Source organism: Betta splendens, chromosome 10, assembly GCF_900634795.4.
Source record: "Betta splendens chromosome 10, fBetSpl5.4, whole genome shotgun sequence".
Lineage (NCBI taxonomy): Eukaryota > Metazoa > Chordata > Actinopteri > Anabantiformes > Osphronemidae > Betta > Betta splendens.
In genome coordinates, this window is record NC_040890.2 from 16,815,921 (window position 1) to 16,838,234 (window position 22,314).

Sequence of the window (22,314 nt, forward strand, 5' to 3'; positions counted from 1 at the left end):
CACATTTTGGGTCCAATCAATGAGACGGATAATCATTTCTCGTGCACAGTCGCTTCAGCGCTGCCGCTGACAACAGTCGACGGCTCCAAAGCGCTCTCGACAAACTCCTCTTTCATGCGGTATTTTGGCAAACACGCTCATCAGGAGGAAGAAGACGCCCAAAATGCACCTGATAACAAAGTAAAAACGTGACGGCAAATATTTACTTTCATTCTGCAGCGAGAGGTAAATTAACTTAAACCACAGTTCAAAAGGTGGGGATTTGAAGAATGAGGCCAAAGCTTCTGAAGCTCTCATAGTCCCTGCGTCCACCAGCACCTTTATCTGCTGCCTGCAGCTACAGCTACGTGAAGTTACACTCTATTCAGCGTCCTCCTGATCTGCATATTATTTAATGCATCCTTTCACACTACACCTCCTCAGCCGGAGGCCCGGCGCCGCTGACTGTCACTTTTCCAGAGGAGCGTCCGATGTGGCGGCTGATGCTGAGACTCCGACGCCGCGGACGCTTTTGCACGAGCAGGAAACTGCAAGCAGCAGGCGACATGAAACGCATCTCCAATTTGAAATGGTCTCAGAAACATCACAGCATATATTTTTCTCCGTGCGTCCCCTTTTCAGATTGTGCACATTAAAAATGTGGCGAAACCTAATCTCCACTCAGATCTGTGAACAAAAAAGGAAGTAGGCTGCTGTGAAATTGCCACTTGTGTAGTCTACCGCAGTGCAGGCATAGTAAATCTGCTTTGATTAAAAAAACCAACATAAAAACACACTTGTTTTCTTCAGCAGGGCTACGACAGCAGACAGGCCTGTCTGCATCTCACTGCTGCCTTTGTGCCTGTGCCCAGGGTTTCGTTAAACCTACAGCGTCTAGTAAAATGTAAGATCTCAGTCTTCATTGAGTGCACAAAGCGTGTGTGCCAACGCAGAGACATCAAAACAAGTTGCATCATGCATCATGGAACCGGGAGGACAGTGAAGTGAACGTGAAGGAAGTGTGAAGTAATACAGAAGCTCTGCACCCATTTAAAAACCTGCCTCAGTATTGATTGATCCCTTCACCCCCTTTAAAAGAAGCTACTTAAACTGGCGCTAATCAACCATGCGACGCCATTTCTCCAGCTGGTGCTGATGAGGAGAGGAAGCCGCCCCACGTAGAGCATCCAAATCATACACTGCACTTCCTCATTACATGCTCTGCGTGGAGAACTTTCCAATATCAAATATTACAGGTAAAAGTTGCCCTCATTACAAAGACTTACTCCATTCGGCTGCGCACGCGTTGCAAATGATTGGAAATGTCTGTGTCAAACAGTCTCTGATAGTAATAGCATCCTTAGTTCCCAAACAATTAATAAAGGTCATTAAAAGTTTGAAACATAGTTGAGTTGAGTTTTGTGAACTGTACACAGAAACGTTTATTTCAGTTTCATTTCATTTTCGACCGTACTTTTACAGCAGCAATTTGTCTGGTTTGTCTCACTTCTTTATTTAAGTGACTCGTTTCCCCAAATGCTACAATTCAGGTGTTCTGCATGGTCGATCAATACACAACGATTAACAATTAAGGGAAAAGAAAAGTACCTCTTAACCTCAGAGCTTCCGTCTCCCGGCTTTGAAGCCCAGTCGATAGAAATTCAAGGTTTATCCGAGTCATTACTAAACTTTAATACATTTAACTGCATTTTTAAATCACACCAAGCAGAGACTAAAGTACAATTAGCAGGAAACGCATTTATAGGAAATAGCTTTAAACTAAACATATATTAAGCCTGTTTTGAGTTATATGGCGATTACAGGTTGATCAGAGCTCTACCTGAAGCTCAGCTTATTGCTGCATAACTACAGTACGCGCCCCCAGCAGCTATGGCAACGCTGTCCTGCTTGTTGAAGTATAGGAGGCATTCTTAATCTTGAAAAGGTATCGATCGGAGTGAGGCAGAGAGAAGCAGAGTTACCACAGTTGAAAAACAAATACTTTTATACTGCTTCTCCTCACCACTGGATTCCCTTAACGACTTAAAAAAGGCAATAAACTTTAAATCTACTCAGTAAAGGTAAAGTTCCAGCTCAGGCGGCATCAGAATGGAAAAGATGACACTTCTTCAAAGAGCGAGGCAGAAAATAAGACCCACAGTCCTGATGATCAGCTGTACACAACCTACAGCATGCAAGCTGGAAATTAAAATATTGTGTTTATTGTTAATCACTGAAGTGAAGCCTTAACTGGTCTTTACCTCTAATCAGTAAGGGTTTGTGACTCACAGCCGTTATCACATCAACACCAACCAACCAAAATGCAGATATATCTTTATTTGATGATGCGTTTATATATATTAACTTAATGTAAAGACCTCGCTGATGATCAGGTTTCACTAAACCCCTTAAATTGAATTAAACATCCACATTCATGATCGCTATTCTCGATATCATGCGCAGCACATTTCTTCCCCGTTCCGCTGTGCCAGGTCCAGTCCCTCTAACATCAACAGAACATTTCGGGACCGACGCTGGCAGGAACTGAGAGCTGCTCTTATCATGTTAAACACAATGGCATGGACTGGTACCAAAAGACGGCTTTAATGATTCTGGACCTATGCCCGTGGGCTACAATCGCCCGGCCCAACCCTCGTGCTCCCGTGTTCGGCCCCAAGGCCCGAGTGTCTGCGCCTTTTCTTTTTTTCCCACAAATACACAGTTCTTGCATCAGTGGCATGACACAGTAATGGAAGACATCAAACGTCTGAATGCATCTTTTATTCAGGGTGTCTCACCTTAGGAGAACCACTGAGTTCCTACTACCACCAGTACAGTATTCAGAACCACATGATGATATGTAAGGTGAAGCGGGTCCAATTATTGTAGCGTAACAGGGTTGAATAGTAACACAGTGGAGCGTTGGTGCTTGCAGTCTTTAGCTCCCCATCGTTTTACAGTGGTGAGGTGACAAAGTGTTATCGAAAGCCATGTTATGCTTTAATTGTTTTGACAGTTAGCAGATTCAAATAAGCGATATGTGAAGGGAACAGCGGGTTCTGATGGCATATTTTAAAGCCACCCACAGATTCACCTGCTATTAAAGCGCCCGTGGGATCTTTTGTGCAGAACTAGGATCTACACAGACAGACTCTGACACGGTGCGAGAAACACAGGAGCACTTTCAATTATCGCGCCGTTCGGCGTCCAAATCGCAGCCCGCCCTCGCAGAACGCGGTCCAGTCATGGTGCCGGTTACCGCTGCCGCGTCCCTAAATGAAGGCGAACGCGGCCTCCTTCAAACAGGTGCCGTCTGGGGTCTATTCATAGCTCAGAGAATATTCATGAGCAACACGTGGCTTCCAGAATCTATAACAAGTCATGCGTGAAGCCCTGCTGTATTCCCTGAGGCACGCGTGTGTTCATGCTAATAGAGACAAAAAAGATTCCCTTACCTTTCTGAGACGGCGGAAAACATGTCTGCTTAATGGCAGGACAGCGGGTGAGCGCCTGAACAAGCGCAGCCTGCAATAGAAATAGAAAGACTCCTGTGAGGCCGGAGATTCGGTAAATATATTATTTTATGCCATTCTACATGACGGACACATCAGAAGCATTCGGGATTTCAGGATGAGTGAAGCCTGTGTCGTCCACTTGTGCAGCGTCACACTTCATAAGGTCATCAGCTAATGTACAACACAGACACTCCATTTAAATCATCTGCAAAGTCTTTAGCCCCAACACCTCAAAAGCAATCTTATCCAAATGTTGGACCGCTGATTAATGTTATGCATATTGTCATTCGCCATCTGGAGCCATCATTCCGCTTCACGAAGGGGATGGGTCCCACTGCATCCCCACAGACAGACACGCAGAAGCGCTGCATGGCTTCTGCTACGCTAACGCTAGGTAAACAGCCCTGTGCAGCATCTTTCAAAACCTCCCTCTGACAGTTTACCGGTGAAAAAAGGCTGCTTCCTGTGGAAGACTTGTTGAGGAAGAGATACAATAAAATAGTGATGCACGTCTGGGTTTTTGTGCATATAAACACTCACTTGAACTCACAACTGTTGTGTTTTTCACTGTGATTATCATATTTTTGAGTTTGGAGTGAAGAGAAGAATAAGGAGGAGAGGAAAATCCTGAATCCGCCATTCCGCGTCTCTCCGTCGTTCTGACAGCACTGTTTTGAAAGAACGGGATCGCTGGCGTGGTTCATCCTGAAAGGTGTGAGCCAGCAGAAATGAGGGTGACAGGGAAAGTCAAAGAGCCAGAATCATTATATTTTCATCTCTGAGCCAGTGTGATGACGGCATCTACTCTTAATAGCACACTAAGAAGTAATGCCATCCGGGATAATCAAAGGTTTGGGCCAAAATATTCAGGTACAATTTATTCAGACGCAGGTTCCTGGATCTGCTGCATCTTTACAGCTCTTTTCCAGAGGAGAAGAACAGAACCGTCCTGGGCAGGGATTTGACTGGAGCAAGGACGACAGAATGTGGAGAAGATGGAGAGAGAGAGGGATGAGACACCACTGGGATGGATCTTGAGTTTGCCAAGGTCAGCAGAACGCTCCCCGTGAAATGTAACGCTGCCAGAGATCACACAGAGAGGCTGCGACGCTGCCTGTGCTCGGATCACGCTGGGTTTTACTGCGTATGCAAACACACAAACACACAAACACACACTCGCCCTTGTTACATTGATCTGTGGTCATTGTGGAATCTTTACCTGTGCCATTAATGCAGTCGGATGGGCTGAGCCCTCCATATCTGGATATTGATGGGTCTAAATAGCCGCGTGCTGCACAGCTGCTCACATCTGGCCCCGGATAGTTTGACGTCGTTAATACAGTTGCCCCAAATATCGACCTTTTTCTTCGGTGACCTCTCGGACGGACACGCGTACATAGTTCGGTTGTGGTTGGAGGAGCACCGTTGTGTTTAGTTTACTAGTATCATTGTAAAATCCTCTAGCGCTGGTTACTCTGAACAAATACCTCCAACAAAGGCTTTAAATCAACATCCTCGACAACAAAACAGACGTTAAACAAAGAACAGAGCTCATTAACATTTAAATCCTCCATATACAGTTACCAAATATTTGACTGTACACATGAGCTGGAATAAAGCTCAACACTGGCCGGTTTCCACTTCTACTGGCAGCCAAACGTGTCGCCATTATTTAGCTATAATCACACTTTCCATCTCATACTAAAGTACATTATATTCTAATCCACCCACTTGCGAACACTGTTATTCTTGTGAATGTCATTTATTTTTTACTGTGTTACTCATCAAAGGGAAATTTATTTGCGCTGAATATACGTATATAAATTTGATTTAAACAATTCGGAGTTGTACAGAACGTTCTGACTCCCACAGTGTTTCACTAACAGACCAAGTTATATTAAAAAGTATGAAAAATCTACTTGTACCTGTATAAACATATTTCCGGTCCCTTTGATTGCATTCATCTTTGAATTTTTTTAGGACTTCCCTGGAGGCAACAGGTGGTAAATAATTGATGGACCTGAAAGCTGTTTTGCACAGTGAAGGAAAGCCTGCAACTCTCTTAGGGGGAGAAAGAAGCCAGCAGCTTCAAATCTGTGGAAGCAGGAAGCCTTGATGCAGAATTAGGATTTTGTTCCGGCACAGCAAATATTTGGTGCTGAGACAATGCAATAGGGTTTCATTACAACGCCGGAGCCTCGCAGGCAGAGACATCAAAGCCCCGGTTTGTCTCAGCCTCTGTTTATGGAGACAATGAGGAGATGGAGATATAGTTAAGAGCAATTTCAAGAAAACTCCAGATAGTTTCATTATGAACATGCAAAGTAATTAAATAATGAAACACTGCAGTACAGTGTGGATGTCCGGCCTAACGCAGTAGCTTCTTCAATAAGCCGCTCATTTTACAAAGATACTGTACACCAAAGAGAACTAAAGCAGCATCTCCAAATTTGGGATTTACACACATGACCACTGTACGTCACAAAAACGGCAGACACGGTCAAGATTTGGAAAAAAAAAACTCCAAATGTTATCTCCAATTTGTGTGAATGGGATTAAACCCTGATTGAGATAATAGCTGTTCAGGAAAATATCAGCAGCCGCCTCGTAAACAGTGTCACGTTTCCCACTGAGACCTTTTCGACACACTTCTGGGAGACTTTCCATCTCAGGAACCTGAATGTAGGCCACGAACAAAGGCTCGCGAACACAAAGGGAACACGGGACCCAGTCAAGGTTTTTAAATGCCACAGCAGAAACAGATCGGGTCAGAGAGATGTGGCTGAATCCAGGATCACATACTGTACATTCTGGCGCACGCAGACTCAAAAGTATCACTCAAAGTACTTCAGGACTTTTTTGTTGCACACTGATGTTCTACCAACTGAGACCAACCAAAAAATAGAGATTAGTGTAAAGTTTGCATTTAAATCGATTGCTTCTAGTCCATGAAAGGAATGCACGGTGGCGACGATCAGCTCTCGGCGAAGATAATGTCTGCAAAGACGCTGTGTTGAAATGGCACCACTGCTATTGTATTACTAATAAACAGATCCTCCCAGCCAGCAGAGCATAAAGTCTAATCATCATCGTCATATGCTGGGACAAACACATTGTAAATTATTGAATTTCCCATTTGCGTTCGTGAAGATCGTTCGTTTTAATGAGATTCATTCAAAATCCATCACAAGTATAAGCTCTATATGTTATTGGTGGTGTTTCAGGAAGTCTGGAACATCTAAGAGCAAAATTATTAACTCTTAAAATAAATTACTCTAATAGTGTGTCTTGGGTTTTAAGATTAATCCAGACAAACAGAACAAATGCCACATGAGGAAGGATGGAATGGAGACAATACATCTGGCTTTTAGCTTTAAGCTACAGCCGAGCTTGAAGCGTTGTGCTTCATTCATAAATGGGATTGTTCATGTCACTGTGAAATGATCTCATCTTAAATATTTGAGAAGCTCTGGGATCGTTATGTGTGTGATTATTAATGGTATTCATTTAAGAAACTCAAATCTGATATTAATCACAGCAGCAAACCTTAGCCCGGACTCCGCCCACAACGTCTGCCTCAGATGTTCATCATTCATTCAGCGCAGCGAGAGGCTGCAGCTTGTTGTCGCCTTCCAAAGATGTTGATGGATAGTAATGGCAGACTTCTCCTTCCTCGAGAAGCAGCCTTTTATCTAAAAATGAACATGTTATGAATCCAATGCTCAGATTAAAAAACAGCCAACCTCATGCCAATATTTCCACTCTCAGATTTCTCAGTTTTTACGTTGAAGCTGTCAGAATTAAAATCATGTAACAGTAGAATGACATCACAGGTGTACCTAATAAAGTGCTTCTATTTTTCTGTTGAGGTTTATTTTTTAAGCCGCTTGTCATGAGATAAAACCTCTAACTCTGCCGCCACAGGCATTTACTAAAAGAAAGTGTTTCTGGGTAAAATCATCCATCGACGCCTGTTAATCGTAGACACTGGCACGAATGAGAAAGCCACTGAGCCGGCGCCGCTGAGCCAACTGCATCTAGACGGCCGGCACCTTTTCACCGCATTTCAGCTGCTCGAGTGAAGTTTGCGAGACAGGAGGCGAAGCAGGCTGCATTTATATAACTGGGTCGTGTACTAGACAGTAGGAGAACCGATCACACATTGAATATGCATGCACTTATTTTGAGCAGCGCAGTCTGGCAGCGATGCTGAAGCGCCCACTGTAGCTGTTGGTCATGGTCATGTGTCGTATACTTCATGCTGAAGTACATTGAGCACTTTGGTGAGAGTGGTTCCTTCCTTCTGCTGCCACGAAGTAACAACTCCACAAACACGGCGCAGACTCCTGCTGCACATTTGCTGGTTTTAGGTTGTTTCTGGGCAAATTTTAAAAGGCCAAAATCCCCACGCGAGCAGACGTGATGTTAGAGGAAACGCAGCAAACCTCTTCCTCCCCTGCGTCAGCGTCTCATTACATTTCACTGTGCGATGGTCAACATTAACAATAACAGCGAGCCCCAGGGAACCAATTGATGCTCTCGAATGCAGGGACACGAGTTGCTGAGCTAATTACGGGCAGGCAAATAAAATGGACACAAACAATCAAGTTCGGGAGTCCATGTCAACACCAGCACTCAATTATTTAAGAAGGAATTAACATGTGCGTGAAGCTGTCAAACAAATGTCTACAACGGAGCTGCCCCACGCAGCCGGCGGGAGCTCAGCACCTGAGCTCACGCTGCTGAACCGTAGACAGGTTCCTGCCAAATGCCTGCATATTAAACAGGAATAAAAAATCAAATATTAAGAAAAGAGGCACAGACTGCATTACCCACAATGCACCCTCACTGAGATGTATCTAAACGGCATCACACCACAGTAGCTGAATCCTACACAAGCCTGCACATACAGTCATTTGAACTAATGAATCAAACATTATCTACTAAATAATATAAATCAAAAACACAAACACAAAGCCATCTGGCTGAGCAACACCTTCCTACTTTGATATCATCACACTGTACCTCGTTGCATAGTGATATTTCTTCTCTACCTTACAAGAGACATTTTAAATGTCAGTGCATAACGGAGTCGAGGCTTAACACCTCCTCCAATTACTGAGCTGCCAGGATGCTGGAAATGACAAAGCAGTAATTTAAATTAAATCTACTTCACTATCAACGACACGAAATTTGCTTTATGTTACCCTTTTTCTAGCAGATAATTGTGTGTGTGTGTGTCGTGTGCATCCTGGGCCTGGTTTGCAGCCGCTCCTGTATCACACAAGTGTCGAGTCTGTCAAGCGTTACAGTTCGCTTCCAGGTCTTTGTGAGACCAGTCTCCGACTGAGCCACAGATTACTGACGTTTACCTGAAGCATCCGTGATGTCAACAGACGCTGAACACCAGCACACTGTGGTCTAGAGCTCAGGCAACAACAATCACACTAGATTCACTGGTGTAGAAGGTTCTTTCATTGTTTGCGTCGCTTAGTCATTCTTAAACTTTGAAACTTGTTTTGTATAATTTGAAAAAGGTTAAATGTTTACTGCATAGAAAAGTTGCTCTTTCCCCCCAACAATAATGGCATAAATAAAACAGAATTATGTGAGCGAATTTCCTCAAACCCTTCCTCAGGGTGAGAAAGAGCAACTTGTCTCTTCCCTCATACCTTCCTACAGGCACCCTTATCTCTGCACTGCAGTGTTTTTCCTTTTTTTGTTCTCCCAATGTCATGGTACTATTCATCCACAATCGGCCTCTGTTCTAAACAACAAATCACAGTTTGGCTCTTTTTGTCTTCAGGACAACTAAATGTCTGTTTCTTATTCAGGCTCTCAGCCTTCTCGCCACATTGTCCTCACTTGCTTATTGTGTCTGCCTCCGTCTGCCCCTTGTTATTTATGGGATGCTAAACCACAGGAGTACAGAGAAGTAGCCCGGAGATGCTGCGCCCACAGCCAAGCGTCCGAGTCACTGCCAAGAGATTATGGAAAGGCCTCGTCAGAGGAGGACGCCTTCTGTCACCTCCGCCACGCCGCCGCCCTGCGCCGCCTCCCGCCTGCTCTTCCAGCTCCATTAGCACTTTTATGTGAGGATAAAGCGGTGACTGGCTGTACTGGCTTATACAGGGATGTGTTTCTAATCCTTTAAGAAGTTATCAGTTCTTCCTTTCACAGTGGTCATGCACGGGCAGTCTGATGAACATTCATGAGCAAGAAATGGCAATATGTAAATGTCTTTATTCTCAAAATTAGGGTTATGTGAATGAGCTGCTAAAATGTAATAAGATGTTATGAATCCATGACACTCCAGGTATTAAATTACATCGGAGCCAAATTAGAAAAAATGATTTGCAGGTTTCATTGGGCACTAATATTTCTTAATATATCCATTTTTTTCCTTGCTCGTCTCATTGGTGTTTTAACCTATAACGCCATCGTGCCAATCTGCAGCCCAGGCCTGAACGATAGCCCACAGCTAGCGTCAGTGTGAGGACGGACTCGCCCTTCCTCCAATGTCACCACAGACAAGCAGAACCAGGACGCCGCACGCCCCACGTCTGGTGCCGACGCCGGGGCCCAGGAGCCCATGTCGCACTCCACCTCAGGGCCCGGTTTGGCCACAGAATCAATGCTAGGGGCAGCACACGCAGCTGCATACAAAGCAGGCATGAAGGAGCTCAAAGACGGAGGAACCAGGTGATAAAGACCTGAGCGTAAGGTGAAGGCGTGAATGGGGCCGTGCAGAACAGTGAGGAACGCCTCAGAGGCTGCAGAGCAGAAACGCTGTGCATGTGGTGATGCAGCGCCTGCAGCCGAGTACCGATCCGTTCCTGCTCCTCTAACCACTAGACAGGGCCTGATTTCGCAGCCTGACCCCGTCGTCGTGTTTATGCTAAAGCTCAGTTTGCATCCGAACGCTGTGTTCCCGACATGCCGCTGGAATAAAGGTGCAACGATTCCCACCTGCCAAAGGCTCGAGGTCCAATAATCACTCATTCTCAATGAGCCATTACGTTTGTGGCTGTAACTGCTGTCCGGCCTGACAAAAGGCACTTATCGAGCCGCTGCTCTGCTGTTAATTAGACCGCTCGCTCGGCCGCTTCCCGTCTCTTGACATGTATGAGCTTGTTTGTATGACCGAGTACCGTTTCACACGGGCGCTGCATTCAGGGACCCGGCTCACGGACGGGTTCTAAAACCAGCTGCAGCGTTCTGAGGTGCGAGTTGAATCAAGACGCCCCATCACAGCTCGACCAAGAAGATGAGCCATCAAAAACACTTTATTATTATTATTATTATGACTCATTATGACTTAGATGACGATGCCAATGGTGGAAACAGCAACGTGTCGCAGTGTGGCGACCGTCAGCTGCAATCGATTCTGCTCATTAACGCCATATTTCCTCACGTGAAACCAGCTGTCTGGCTCAACACTGGTCATAAATTAGCTCACCACTGGGAGTCTCCGTTTAACCGTTTGGGCCGGTGCCATTTTGGGGCACTGCACTTGGATTTTAATAACATCGCAATTTAAAAGCCAATCAGAGCAGCCTGAGTTTTGACAGCTGCTGTAGAGCAATAAATCATGAGAGAAAAAAAACCTTTGCATGTAATTATACCCGAGGCTCGGTCAATGCGGCTTCGCTGGCAACCTCGTGCCCACATACAGGCTTTAATTGCTTAACACAAACAACAGCCTTGATTTGTGCACGTGTGTGCTGCTTTAAGTACCAACAGTCTGAACGCTCTTGTTAAATGTGCTGCTCATGAAGATGCACCAATACAGCATATGCAGCACATACTATAACAACCAATAACCACGAGTTAATTTAACCATTTCCTCTCCCTTGGTAACGACCCTCAAACATCTTCTGCTTGTTATGATTTGATGCACCTCAGGGAAGGAAGCTCGTGTCTGCTGTTTGTACAGTATGTATCTGCTGCACAGTGCATGGCAGCAGGAAGGCTGAACAAAGAGAAGCAGCAGCTTCCTGCACTCGGTGCTAATTCTGCCACATCACGTCAGTGGAAGCGGTTCTGGACGTTTGGCAAACGCACAATTTGCTTTAAATAGTTGGGAAGCGGTTTGAGGCAGCACCGCCTCATCAGCCAATCGCACCTGAAGCATCACCAGGAAACAGGTGCGTGCGATTGTTTTCCCCTCCAAGCGTCTTTGTTCAACTCTTCGCTTCATTACAAACGGTGGCCATTATTCCCGTTTTGTCCAGACTCATCATCACTAGATCTGATCCTGGTCGACGCTCGAGTATCGCGTTTCCTCACCTGCGACGCACCTGCTCTGTCTCAGGTGTCGTTCCCACATGTGAGCCGAGGAGCTGGAGAGTGTTCATCATATCTCACCCGTCATGATAGACTCCACAGGCACTTAGCAGATCCCTAATGCTGGGCCTTTCTATAGAAAAGGAAATGGTCACATTAGCTGATTTATGTCTGGTAAATAAGCAGAACGAGTCAGCTCGGATGACCAGGCACCGTCTCCACCGACTCCATTTCAATACCCTTTCATCGACAAATCCAATTATTAGCTTCCTGTTCATTCTTGTAATCAATTGAGGAAATACTTCCAACTGGATGTAAAGAATATTGCAGATCCAGCCCTTTCCCCAAGTAGAGAGAAGCCCCCAGCTCAATATTATTATATTATATATTATATATTTGCTCGTCTAATTGTACGTCCAGTACATTACAGTACGTACTCAGCTCCACCAAGCCAGCACGAAGATGCTGCGTCTTGGAAAAAGTATTACCTCTAAGAGCCTCATTAAAAGAATAGAATCCCTGCGAGGCAAATATTGCACTTAGCCTCAAGTTACAAGTCCAGTGTGCAAAGATGTTACCTAAATTCTGTGTTCGCCAATAAAGATGACAAGAAGCAAAGTGCAGGTGGATTCTAATGGGAAGTAAAAAGGGGCGGGGTCCTGTGGATACACCTCCACAAACTAATCGATTTTTGCTTTATTTCTTACATTTGAAACATTTCCTGTGCACTGTGGTTATGAAGACAAAGCTGACAGACACGTTATGGTTGGATTCGTCAGTGAGCTCCACATAATATTTTCCACCTACATCTCATTCTGAGAATGAAACGAAGCTTCTTCAGAAGGTCAGCACCTGCCAAATGTCGCCACCTCCCAGGGCGAACGAGAGATCAAAGTTCCTGCTTTAGTCAGAACCCAGCGTCTGCAACAGCCACAGTGTTGGTCGGAAGCGCCTGACACTCAAAGGCATCCCCTCAGTGCCTCTTCACAACCAAAAGCTCCACACGCTGTGCACTGAACCCGCTCTTGATTGTTTCCATGCGTTCCCCGCGTCTCTGGACGCTCCAGCCAGATGCCAGTCAGATTAACTTCCCTCCACGGCCGCGGATGAGAGAAAGAGGAGAAATCTGAGCTATTAGGGTTTCTTTATTGCTGTTACTTTGGGTAAACCCGCATGGAAGCTTTCAAAGGAACACTGGCTGTAAGGAAAAGAATAAATCTGCAGCCTTCTTACCCATCAGACTCCTCCGGTGTCTGTGAGGATAACGGGACAAGAACCAGCCGCAAATAGAAAAGAGAAACTCTGGAAACGTGGCCAACGGAGCCGTAAAAATGCCCAGAAGACGCATCGTAAATGCAAGACCTCATCACACACAGACAAAAAAAGCACAGCAGGACGTCAGGTTGCACGATCACGTGACAGCAGGTCAAACACAAATGAATCCGTTCGTGTATCAAACCATTCGAACACCATTCTGGGGACGTGAACGCGTTCCAGGTCGCGTTTGATTCAGCGAAGCCAAGTCGCAGGTGTGCTCTTTTCCAGCAGGCACAGAATCTACTGCATCTCGCTCCTGCAGAGTGACCTACTTAAAACCTAATGAAAACGCAGCCTCCTCTTTCATCAGTGTGGTACACGTAAGGTTATCTGAGCTCGGGATCAACAAGGAGGCATTCGGAACTGCTTCCAACTGCTTCCATCTCAGTGAACGATGGAACAACGTCACATTCGTAGCATTCATTAAACTGTTCCTGTTTAGAATCATGTGTGGTGTCCGACATACGGTACAGTAACATACAGCCAGTTAGGCTCTAACACTAAAGGAGGGTCCTTCACCTAATCAGGAAGCCGGGAGGTGACGCCTCTGAAAACATCACAGATTTTCTAAATTCAACTCCTAGGAGCCGTCCTCGCTCTCATCAGCTGACAATCTGTGGCACACGAGCACGACAGGGACGACGCTGCAGCAAACTGCACCATTAAGCTTTAAGCTTTAAGGTCAGCATTGAAACATCGGGTCTATATGTTAATCTGTTATTGTTCAATATAAAATAAAACACTGTAGAAGCAAACTGTATATCCAAACATAATGCATCATCAGGCGTGTAAAGTGCATTGGGTTTGTTCCTTCCCCTTCTTCTTCCGTCTGATAGATATTGAGCCAAAGGTTCATTTCTCGGGCCCAGGTGCTGCCGTTCACACCTCATTCTGCAGCTGAAGGTCAGACAGTCTGGAGGTGTCGCCGGCCTATGAGCAGCTACGGCTGCGTGCGGGTCAGGACTGTGGCGGAGTCGCTGGACTCGCAGCGAAGCCGCTACTGTACGCGATTACACTCGCTCAGATATTGTCTTGAATCTGAATCAGACGGATGAAGCCCAGATTCGCCCGCTGGGGGGGGGGCGCACATCAAACGGCATCTCCTTAAACAGATTCAGTCATTACCAGTGGTGTGACACCCGGGCAACTGGAGAGGCAGCGCTTCCAGAGCTGGAGCCTGACTTCTGTCCGGCGTTTGATGCCTGGAAAACGCAGGCCTTTGATCTAATTTTAGCGCGAGCCGTGCCCTTCACACAAACACTCATTATCCGGGGGAACGGCCAGAGCAGCGGGACACAGCCAGTCATCGGACAGCACCATCAAGGAAAGGGGGAGGTTTCACATTGTTGGAAATGGAGAAAAATAACTAAATCTGGGGAGGTTTTTATTTAATGCTGGAAATATTGGGAGCGGAGCCGAGCCATCTGGGTGAGGGAGGAACAGGCGCAGCAGGGGACGGGACAGCACATAAATCTGTGCTTCTGCTTCTCAAAGTTCACTCACTTGTTGCCTGGACGGCGGAGCTGCACGTTCACGTCCACCCCCCCAGCGTTAATGCGCTGAACAGCGCTTCCAGCCTTTAAGCAGACCTGCTCAAAACCTGGATGTCCTGAATCGGCTGCGTCGACCTGCTCCATCGGCTCACTGCGATGACTGAGTGCGCGGTCATTTGCTTTTCTTCCCCTCCGTCGCTGCACGAACGCAGCGGGGGCTCGTTCCTATAAGAAGAGGACGCTGCATCGCTGCATCGCTCCAACGCTGCATCGCTTTCTTCTGCGCTCCTCCTTTCTCGCTGTTTTAACAGTCCTCTATTACCATCCATCTGCCGTTTTCATGTCTCATCAAAGATTTTTCTTTCCCCCCACCAACTTTAAATATTCACTCCGTGTTCTTTCAACAATAGCTTACAAACACTTGGAAATAATTGAGTCTCAGTGGGCTCACAAAAAAGCGAGCAGCGATCGTGTGCAGAGGAAGTGATCAAATATGGCCTTGAGCCAACCATCTTTGTAGATGGTCTTTGTATTGCCATTGATCCGGGGGTGGATACACCCGAGGAATACATTATGTATGCACTTTTTTTCCCCCTTTCGACAGTTGAAAGTACTGAGTCACAAACAGTAATGGGACTGGACGGGCGTCGCAGCAGAAGAGAGGAAATCAGGGTTGCTGAATATACGGGCGACACTGACGACCAAAGACAGTGGCCTCAAAATGGAGGCTTTTATGCGTCTACGACCAGTAAAGGTCCGACGTCCTCCTCCACCTCAGCGAACGCGAGGCGCTGCGTCATCACAGGAAGTGGTTTCATAAATAAGTCAGCCGTGCAGCGACGTATGCAGGATGCCGTTCAAGTCATTTCTTTCTCCTCCTGCAGGGCAAATAAGTAAGCGCGCGATCATCTGCCTCGCAGTTCACCTCATGTGGAACATTTCCGCGCTCGCGCTTTCACCTTGTTTCCATATAAATTGCAAAGAGACAAAACAATAAACGCGGGGGTTTTGTTGTAGCAATTTTTTTGGTCTCAGGTCATTAAGTTGCTAATTAGATGAAAGAAGCTCTCTTAAATAACACAAACACGCTGAAGAGGCCTTCTGACGCAGTCATGTTTAATAATCCCATTACTTTCTCTTGGTTTTATTCCATAGCATCAGAATTATTCTAATTCCTGTGTTCATGCATGATTGTGTGTGTGGGTTAGTGTGGGTGTGTGTCGGATGCCTTTAGGGTAGATGTATGTCTAGCATTGGAAAGTCAGCGCCGCTACTTTAAACACAGGGAAACATGCCAACGACGCGGCACTGAGCTGCAATAGTCATATTATATACTGTTAAAGGAAACATCACATCAACGTTTCAATAGCTCCACATCCATCATGTAACAGTTTCCCTCTGCGCCACATTCCAGCTGATCTGGAGCCGAGATCCGAGCTCGTTCTGCTGATTTTCCACTTCATGCGCTCACAGATAAACTGAGTTAACCGAATCTCGTCATTCATTACTATTCACTTACTCCAACGCCTACGCGACGCTTCAGATTTGAAGACAAACATTTACGAAGGCTTTGTGATTGTTCTAAGACCGTGAACTGCTCGGGAATCAAAGGGAGAGGTCACGTTCTCACCAAACAGCTTTCATGTCTTATTATATAGTGTTCCAGAGTCAAGACCCAGTAGTATCATCCTTTTTTCCATTTACTTGGCAGAAACAACGTCTTTGTTGCCAAGCACCCGTTTCAACACACATTTGCATTGCAAATCGCAGAGCAGACTTCTTGATCCAGTAGTAGGCCCGGGTCCAGTAGCCTGACGCATCACTGTCTGTCAAACCAGCGCGGATACATGAAGGCTACAGCAGCGCGTATAGAACAATGCAGATTTTAGCTCAGCACTTTGTGTCACGTGACATGATCCCTGCCTGGACCGCGGAACCCTGCAGAACCCCGCAGAACCCTGCAGCTGATCGCACTCACACGGACGCACGCGTTTTCAGAATGGAGGTGATGGACCTGAGTCCTGTGTCCAGCACAGCCAGGCAGCCCGGCGCCCCCAGAAGTGGCCCCGCCCCCAGAGCATCCCCGAGGTGGCCCCGCCCCCACAGCATCCCCCGAGGTGGCCCCGCCCCCACAGCATCCCCCCCGAGGTGGCCCCGCCCCCACAGCATCCCCCCCGAGGTGGCCCCGCCCCCACAGCATCCCCCCCCCGAGGTGGCCCCGCCCACTCTGGCGTCCCCGAGGTGGCTCCACCCCCTTCATTTCAGCCTCACAAGCGAAGGAGGATTTCACACAAACACACGTTCACTGATTTGTAATTCGCGCCGGCGGTGTCGATGGCGGCGGCCGTCGTACATTGGGAGGGAAAGGTCAGCGTTCCGAAGTGGAGGTCTGATTCCCGCCTCTTCACAGGAGCGGGCGGTGCCGTCCCGGCTGAATCTAATGTGGCACGCGAGCTGAATTAGCAGTGTGCAGCTCGGCGTGTCTGAGGATGAGCGTTTAATCTCTGTCATGTGTCGCACGCGGCAGAATGACAGGACGGACCCAGTTGTTGTGCTGCTGTCACGTACGATCTTATTAAAAAAAGCTGATGATGTCATTATTTGTTCCACAGCCCGAGTATGTGGATCCAACAGTCCTGCTGGATTGGAGCTCAGAGTCCTGCAGGTGCAGGATGCAAATCTAAATATATCCACAGGACATCTTATATCAGTACAAGGAGAAAAAGGTGGTCTTCAAATTGACAAATCACTACACAAACACTAACAGGACGGGTCCTTATTAAAAATATTCAGCCGGCAGATACAGCGCTGCCGCATAAGGGCTTTCACTAACCTACTTCCTGTGATGGAGACGAGTCACAAGATCTGAAAGTGGGCTCGGAGTCAGGCTCCAAACAGATGCGCCAGCTCCGGGGGGTCAGGGTTGTCACGCGCCCGTGGCATTTCTGATAACTGACGTCTTATCTGCAACACACTTTGCAGCACACTCGTCCTCGCCTGCTCCTCGCAGCAGGTTACAGCTAGCGTGGTTCAGGCGCAGGTGAGGCGGCGGCGGCGGCTTCCTGTGCGTCGATGCAGCATCGCGGCACCACATTCAAGCCGTCCCATATTTAATTAAGTCTCTTATTAGTGTTGTTATCACGTAAGTTACAGCTTAAATGGGAATAAGTGTAGTGCATTTTAATTTTAAATCTAATTAATTGTGTCGTTCTATAAACGCTCTCCCTCCAACACAAAATGGGCCACATTTCCGAACCACATCCCTCCGGTGACGGGAGCAGCCCTCACCGCCCCTGAGAGGCTCCGAACGCGTCCAAAACGAGGTTTGACTCTCAGGCTTCCACTTTCCAACCAAACGTCTGCGAACACACCGGGGAGAGGAAGACAGCTGCCGCGATCGAGGGGGAGGGAGGGCGAGCGAGGGGAGGGAGGGAGGGAGGGAGAGGGAGTTCTTATCTGTGTGGTGCGTCCCGCTGCCCAGGAGCAGCGGCGTGACAAAGGTTCTAATGAGCCTCTGCGCAGCTGACAGCCACCGCAGATTAGACGAATTTAAACGGGGCCGCGCGCTGAATTAAAAGGGCAGCGCTGAACCACAGCCCCTCCTGTCAATTTGTTTGGGGGTTTATGCAACAGCCCGAAATGGAGCGGAAGGCGGCCGCCGCGGATGCGACTCGAAATTGGGTTGGCTGCGCTTCCTGGACGGCGGCCAACTGGTACCGTCTTAATAGAAGCGCGCACGCACAAGACGAGCTTTTTGTGAGCGTGCGGAACTTAATCTCGTGTCATCTCCCGTCCCTTCTTTCACAACAACAGAATAGTTACGACTGACATTTAGGTTTAGAAATCCAATTATCGGGCACAGACACCAATTGTAGAAATTATTAACTTAGCACGTACTATCAGAGCCATTATCTGCTGCTCGGCGCTGTCGCCTCTTGTTTGGGCTCCTTAACTGTGCCTCAGGTACCAAACACAAGGCTTCAATCGGAGGAGCTCTTCTTCTTCCACCGGGACATGACTCACGCACCAGACCGAGCGAGGATTCTGCGTTCTGTCCTCCTCACCCGGGGAGACGGGTCGTTTTACTCACCCCCAACAACAAGCGTCCTGCTACGTGGGGATTCGGGGCCGTGCACGTGGCTGCACCTGCGCGTCCCCACGCACTCCTTTGAGGAGGAGAATTAAGGAGGATGTGAGGGGCAGCTCTGAGCCCAAAGAGGCTGCTGCTGAGAGCCTCGGTCTGGCACCGAGCGGGACGTGTCCAGTGGAACTGAAACAGGTGCTGCTGGAGTCCGTCGTCCCCTCAGAGGCAGAGCGAGGATCCGTGTTCTGACATTTCCACTATTGTTCCAATGAAAAGACAACAGCATGACTTACAGTGTCTGGATCTACCTGCAAAGCATTTGTGGAGCAGTTGTAGTGTGTGATGCATCGGTCCTGGGCTCCAGCGTGGCAGTTCTCAGCTCAGGGACACAAACTTAACGGCTGTGATTTGAAAGATCTTTTTGGCTAAAAGTCTGTCCACCTTTTTACACAGCAACAACTGAATCCAGCATATTTCACACTCATGCTAAGCAGAATTATGTGACCCTGGGTTTCTCTTGAGCATCAGCTCACCCTCATCAGTAAACGGGACTGGAGCCCAAGACAAAGCGGATCAAGCGACAAATAAGCGAATATGTAAGTGGCTCTTCACCGAGATACGAGAGACAGCGTTTGTGTTATCGCCTCCAGAGCAGAGCGGTCAATACTGTAAATACCGCACTTCATCGGAAACCGAGGGACGGGATGAAAGTCGCTGTGAGGACGTCCTAGAGAGGCTGATGGAGGCAAAAACTCAAAACAGGACGGTTCCATCGCTGGTCTGGGCCCGTATCAATCTTCCCCCGCTTTTAGGATACAGGCAGGTTTTTCTACTGTGTGAATATTTAATGGCCTGTAATTAGCGTTAAATAGGGTCTGCTCAGTAATGGCACATGCGCGCTGCGACGCTTGTCGGCCCTTTTTGTACTCATGTATAATGTATAAACAAGGAAACCACGAGAATGACGCAAAGTCCCTTTAAAAAGAGGACGAGACCACAAAGAGACTTAAACGTTCACATGTGAGCTAGTAACAAAAATCTGGTGTTATCTCATATTTATCATGTGATTTTAAACTAATTAGAGCAGCCTGCTTGTGAAAGTGGGTCACAGAATCCTAACTATCATCGCTCCCATCTGGAGCCGAGTCGAGGGGAGGCCTTGTGCAAAAGGAGGCGAGAAGGGACTGAGGGTCCAGGTTATAATATCAGGCCTCTTCGCCTGAGCTTCAAACGCTGCCCGAGGACCTGTGTTGGCGTCTGGAGCTCCACTGGAAAAGCCCCAAGACACGTTTTCTCCGTTTCCTCTCAACTGCTGCAGGTGAGACATCCCGTGGCCCCGTACTTATCCGGCGACGTCCCCTCTGACCCCCGCTAATGCGTCCTGTCACCAGGCACGGAACCGGGCCGCGGCGCCGGCAGCGGACGCCCGTCTGAAGTCCTCCCCCGGTCGTCCCCATCGCGTGGGGAACGCGGCGGCCATTTTGTGCTCGCACACGCGCTTAAAATAATATTTCCGTTCCCCGGAGCTGCCCTTTTGGAGTCGCTCGGCCACGATGAGTAAGCATATTCAATAAATGACCCAGCTGTTGGAGCATATTGGGCTCTGCCTCATCAGGAATTCAAAGGGGTTCCGACAACAGATAAGCCGCGTCCGCTGGCGGCTGGGGCTCCAGATGACCGGACCTCCGTGTGAAGCGGCTCCTCGGCCCGACTGGGCCAGCTGGTGGAGGGTGCGCTGCAGATGTGTGTCTGGCCATGGCTAGCAGGAATATGTAAATGCCTTTCTAAGTGGCAGCAGCAATTATACACATATTAGCGTGCGATGTAAAAGTGTGCGTCGCATCCTAATACGGCTGCAGCGCGAGAAACAAAAACACTAATAATTGCAATAACCCAGATGCTCGGGGGCCGTTTAGTCGACGTGGACTCATTTAAGCAAACAAACGCCCTGCGTCACTTCCATCCGTGGAACTGTGGTTTGAATTCGATATTTATATCCATATCTCCAACTGTATCCAAAGGTCATAGAGGGAAAAAAAACTTAAATTTGAGACCCAGTGTTTCAGGCTGTGATCATTGATTTTTCCTCCATGTCCTTAATGGACAGGCTAAAAATATGCTCCTCTCCTTCTGGGTACAGACCTTGATTTTGACACAATTCTCTGTACATTTGTCCTCTGGTGACAAGTATTCACTGTGTACATGGAGGACCTCAGTGTAACTAAGATCTACACGATCAATCTATTATTGAAAGGTATTATTTATGTTTTTGCAGTCCTTCTTACAGAAGCACATGGTTCTATGGCACCACTGTGCTCGGATGCCAGAGATCCATGAAACTATGGAAGAAATTCAATTTAATTCTAATTTTAACTCAGTTTTCAAGTTTTACTCATTACTCATCGAGGTACTAACACACGTAAGGCAAGAGCAAGTCCACCAGCACAACTAATATAAACAGATATTACACTTTCTTTTATATTCATCCTTACAACTAACAACCCAATGGACGGTCCACCACAGCAGCCTCACCTTCCCTTTAACATCTCCCACTTGCTTTTTAACGCTGCACCACTTCCTCAGCGCCAACCACACCATGAGGCAGGACATCCTCAGGAAACCCATGTCATTAGTGATATTGATATGCACTATAATAAAGGAAACACTTACTGTTAATGACACATATCCTCCCTGTAGGAAAAACAGAAGCTAATGTTAAATGTGAGGTTGCATATATTCATCCTACAGCAGGCTAAGAAGCCAGCTGTGACTGCACAGCATGTATTATGGTTGGAGGCAGGCGTGTCAGGTTTCTGCTTCCTGTTGACGGACACTGGGAGCAATAAATCACAAGTCCAGCTTTTGGGTCCTCTGATTCCTGCCCATCGGAACATGGCGTCAACCGCACTGAATAATCAGGAGGCAGTGTTCCCCGTGTTCCCACCACCCTCCCATTCAGTGGATGCATGATATCACAGGGAGCGAGGGGCCCCGTCTCCCACTCCTCTGCCAATGTTAAAGGAGAGAAGAATTAGGCTGCGTTATGTATCTGCTCTCTCACCCGAGCACCTACAGCACCGTCATGCAGCCCATAGGCCGACGACTCCCCTGTTCAGCACCGCAGCCGAGTCACTCACGAGCCCCGGGAGCCGAACGAGGCAGACACAGCATTGCTAATTCGGAGTTAAATCAAACACAAGCAGGGGCAAAGTCTTCCTTAGTGCTCTCCTTTAGCCACGCTGCTCCATATCAGAGGCAGTGCGTCAGTCCTTCCATGGTTAACACTCAATAAAACATCAAAAGGGATGAAGCTCAGAGCTCTGGACAAACACACACACACACACACACACACACACACACACACACACACACACACACACACACACACACACACACACACACACCAGATACACTCACAAACTCCCCTCCGCTCGTACGCACATCTATCTACACACTGACACACACATACTGTATATACAGATATACATGTACAGTAGATGAGGCTCGTTAGATTAAATGAACAGAGCGTTGAGCAGATGAGAAGAGGAGGCAAGACACACACACACACACACACACACACACACACACACACACACACACACACACACACACACACACCAGCTCCAGAATGCTAAAAGCC

The 22,314-nt window shown here is 47.4% G+C and overlaps 1 protein-coding gene across 18 annotated transcripts in view; it reads right to left on the minus strand.

The window, feature by feature from the left end:
• Nucleotides 1–22,314, minus strand: part of lingo2 (leucine rich repeat and Ig domain containing 2) — a 251,085-nt gene that overhangs the window by 104,852 nt on the left and 123,919 nt on the right. For 16 of the 18 annotated variants that reach the window (XR_008695836.1, XM_055512306.1, XM_055512305.1 and 13 more), the window contains one exon: nucleotides 3,435–3,504. The exons of the other annotated variants lie outside the window; for them this stretch is intronic. The gene's annotated coding sequence lies outside the window, so the exon portion shown is untranslated. The remainder of the gene's footprint in view (nucleotides 1–3,434; nucleotides 3,505–22,314) is intronic. 18 annotated transcript variants of the gene reach the window in all.